Here is a 4,614-nt window from a genome sequence, read left to right as displayed (position 1 = left end):
CTCTGAAAGTGAGGCAACTAATCCTGTTAGAGTGGGTATTTAAACGGGAGGCAGTGTTGTTCGTTTTCAGCGTCCCCTGACCTGATCATTAAATGAATGGTTTTAGACTTAATTGCAAAGCAAACCTAACTGCTAACCTATACAAATACCATAATCACTATACTCTAATATTTTTAATAGAATTACAGTGTGCTGGGCTTTGCTAATGTTGGAGGGAGGGGAGAATGAGGATAAAGATCGTATTTAAGCGCAATTCTTTGTTGCACAAACATTTGCACTGACTGACCAGTGCAAAGACTTTACCTGCACTCGGAATGAGAACCAATTAGCGTAGATCATGACATCACTGGATGTGATGTCACTCAAACGTTGGCGTCAATGACAACAGGAAATGACGTGAATTAACCAATAAAAGAAAAAAACATGAATGTAAAATGCAAACATTAACCACAAAAAAAACTGCAAACAGTGAGCTAAACGCGTGACAGATGTTGGGAGCATCACTCTGCTGTGTCCTAAGGGGCTCCTCCCATCAAATTAAGGATTATGTCAGAGGAAACTACAAGAGATGCTGTCACTTCCTGAAGCATCTGCATATCCAGGAGTGCCCTGCACAAATCATAGCTCTGAACAGAGATGCATTTAAAGATCAAGGTGTAGACCTTTCCTACAAGAGTGCCATGTATACTGCTGCGAGTGAGAGATAAACCCGATCTCCAAGCAGATATGTGTGAGTCACACTCACAATGTGTGAGACTTGAGGCCTCTACCTAGAGGTGAAAGAGATGCATTTCTGCACTAGTATTTCCAGCATAAATACAGGTTACATATTAGTAAGTTGGTGCGAAGTTTGGGGCTAAGTTGAACTAAAGACCTGCAAGGTGTGTGTAATCAGCTCACTGAATTGGTGGCAGTTGAACCACAGTAACCAATTTCTGCTTCTAGCATTTGAGTAACAGTGTGTGATTAGAAAGAAATACATTTGTTTCAATGGAAAGGATGCTAGTTTGCATCATGAGGAGATGATGACTCTTTGAAGTAGTGGTGTTTCTTTGTAAACTATTTTGCTGTAGTGCTCCATCAGCGAAAGGTATTTTTACCGCTTACGTAATCAACACCTAGATTTGACATGTAATATATCATATTTTGAGCCTCACAATGAACAAAGGAAGGAATGGCTTAAGTAATCCCAAGGACTGGATGCTGGGAAAGTCTGTGGAGTCTTCATCCAGGGGAAAAGGCCCCCCTTCCCAGCTTCCGCGTCACCCTGGTACCCAGATGTACACAAGGGAAGGGCGTCAGGTCTCTCGTTAAGAAGGGCCCACTAAGGAGGAAAAGACACAAAGGGTAAAATGTCTCCTTGGCAATCTTGTAGCACTTGATAGAAGATAAACACAAAAAGACACCAAACTTCATCTGCCATTAGGGAGGCTAAAAGAATTCGGCAACAATCCAGAAGTAAAATTCAGTAGAAGTTCCAACTTGTAGAATCCGAAATTATGGGATAAAAATTACCGCTAACTGGAGAAGATGATGGAAAATCGAGGAACTAATCCATTGTACCGCCCCTTCCTCTGATCATCATTTCCTTTTTATTTGCTTCAAACAGGAATGGACATCCAGGGCTGGCTGTTAAAATCTAGACTGCAGTGTCAACATTATCGGCGCCATCTTGCCTCCTTTTCGAGCCCATTCATGCGCGTAAGCGGCAGCCATTTTAAATGCCATGGCCTCTCTGCCCATCACCGATAGCCAGCGCGTCTCTCTCTCTCTCTCCTGACCTCGCAAGCATCCCCCGCATGCTGACAGCCCCCGCTCTCGCATGCCTTGGGTCATAAACCCCTCTTCAGCACAGCTCTGCCTCGGAACCCCATCCTGTTCCCAGCTCAACACCTCCCTCCATTCCTTTCATGATCCCGGGTCCTTTGATAAAACCCCCTTTTCCTCTGTGCCCGTTTGTCTTACTCGTTCCCAGGCCGCCACCTGGCCCTGCGGATACTGTTTATTGCCCCCTATACAGTAGGAAGCTTCTCCCATCAAAGGATCCACGAGTTGATCAAAGCCCCCACCCCATGAGATCCGATCAACCACATACATTCCGTGAATCGGCGGAATGTCCAGCTGCGCGACAATCATCACCTGTTGTGACCGGGGTGGGGACTTCAACTGTAAATGTGTGTGGGAACGGGCCTAAAGCGGGGATTCCGAGGATGTCCTTTCATACTTCAAAGCATTGCAAGAATGTGTGACATGCAATAAAGATCATAAACCTGTGTATAAGAGGCCAGGCCTCAGAGATGCGGTTAGAGCACCTCGAGAAGATACCCTGTTGTCTGATTTGATGTGTTCTGCTCCGTTGGAATAAAACTTCTGTTTCCTGCCTTCCAGTCTCCAGCGCCTGCCTCTTTGTTTGGTAACTTGAGTGGGTATAGAGGCGGTTAACTCCGGCAACTCTGAAAAAGGTCATCGGCCCTACCTTTTTCCACAATTGGCGTCCCAAACGTGGGGCCCATCAGCGACTCGTGGATCCAGTGGGAGAGGTCCTGACGACAGAGTGAACGACTGCAACGATCGGGAGAGCTCCTGTCCGATAGACCCTCGTCTGACAGCCGATCATCCGAACTTCACTGGTTCCCAACAGACCTCTCTCGAGTGATCTACGGTCCTGACTGGGAACCATCAGGAGTGCCGCGAAGATCACGAAGAATAGAGGACGATCGGGCGCTGGATTCGGAAGACAAGAAACTGTCCATGCGGTCCGGGTAAGGTCGTGTAAACGCGACAAATTGCGAAATGATTGTTTGATTGTTTGGAAAATACTAGTATTACTCTTTTGTTGATTTGTTTGGATATTCATTGTCTGCAAACAGAGAAACAACAGGCTCTCTCTTTGCAGGTAGTGAAGGATAGGTAACGCAGACTTTTGTCCCTTTGTAATCCGTCGTGCCCATCTTCCTCCCCCACTGATTGATTGTTTGGCCCGAACTATTGTTCGCGGATTGTTTTCTGGAGATTCTCTGTCTGCAAACAGGGAAGAACAGGTTCTCTCTTTGCAGGTAGTGAAAGGGTAGGTAACGCAGACTTTTGTCCCCGTTGTAACCTGTCGTGCCTACTTATTCTCCCCATTGATTGTTTGATTGACCGAACATTGACTGTTCGATATTGGTTCTTTTGAGGTATTCACCGCCTGCAAACAACGAAGAATAGAAATATTCTGTCTAGTCTTTGCACGCAGTGATAAGATAGGTAGTGCAGACTTTTGTCCCCATTGTAATCCGTCATGCCTATCTTCTCCCCACTGATTGGTAGCCTGTTTAGCCCGGACCGCTTATTAGAGATGAACCATCCGGCTCCACTGGAAGGCACCCCTAATAAGGACATGTTCATGAAGCATGGATTGATCGCTATAGCTTATAGCAAGCCAACAATGATCTTTTGTTAGGTCCTCCGATCATCTACATGCCCCCTCCATATGCCCCTTCCCAACCTTTAGCACAGCACCCACCACCCCCAAGCACAGACGAGAGTAGTACCAGAGCTTCGGCCCCCATGGCCTTCATGCCGGCCGAACCCCTTGTATTAGATACAGCACAAGCAGCAGCATTAGATGACCCTGAGACCCGAAAGGCTGATTCCGCAAGAACAAACAGATTAGGCAAGGATGAGCGAGTAGAGATTGATAAGATAGTGAAGACATTGGTAGAAAGAAAGGAAAGTGAAGAGCACGTCACGGATATGTTCAACACGTATACAGGGAGCCACAGACGACATTTTGCCGTACGACTGTGTTATCATGTCTTGGATGCGTACGAGGACCGATATCGAGACAAAGGTCCCGAGAGCCTAACGACTCTGTACCGGAAGGTCGATATTGGGGATGAGGGCGAGGGTGATGTGACGGACCTCCTTACACGTACACTTGAGGTTTTCCGCCACCTCACTGAACAGGTATCGGAAGCTAAACCAACGACACCCGTAGCAACCGAACCACAAACTGAGCGAGCTAGCGCCATGATGCCAATAAGAGAGGCTGCCCCTTACTGGGTTCCTCCACGAGGTCTATGAACTCACGATGACGTCAACCACCAAGATACAAGAGGGAGGGTTGTGTACAACTGGGTCTACCAGCCATGGGATCGGCAAGATATTCTGACATTTCGGAAATCTCTGCCTGATTTACGTAAAAACCCCACTGCCTTCTATACTGAATTAGGTACAGCCCTAGGTTCAACGATTATGACCCTGGCTGATATCGACTTGTTTTTCGGGTTATGTCTACCAGCTGATGTGTGGAAGCAAATCCGGAAAGTCGACCACCTTGAGCTGTTTGGACATACCTGGTCACAACTCGATGGCATAGAGCCTGGGCAGAAGCCTTTGAAATCCATTTTAGACCTCCCAGATAAAATCGTACAGAAATTGAAAACCCTGATTCCAGAAAAGAAAGTGGACTGGTCGATAGTAACGGCTTGTCGTCAGAAACCCCAGGAGGATGTATCGGACTACTTCTCCCGGTTTGAAACGATGTTCTCCGATTACAGCGGCGAGGACCTGACCACTGCAACCGGACACCATCTGTTTGTCCAGAATTATGTTAAGGGTTTGTCACCGGAG

This window comes from Lissotriton vulgaris, chromosome 2_2 (genome assembly GCF_964263255.1).
Source record: "Lissotriton vulgaris chromosome 2_2, aLisVul1.2, whole genome shotgun sequence".
NCBI classification, from domain to species: domain Eukaryota; kingdom Metazoa; phylum Chordata; class Amphibia; order Caudata; family Salamandridae; genus Lissotriton; species Lissotriton vulgaris.
The sequence above is the reverse complement of the archived record's forward strand: the minus strand, read 5'-3'. Positions refer to the sequence as shown.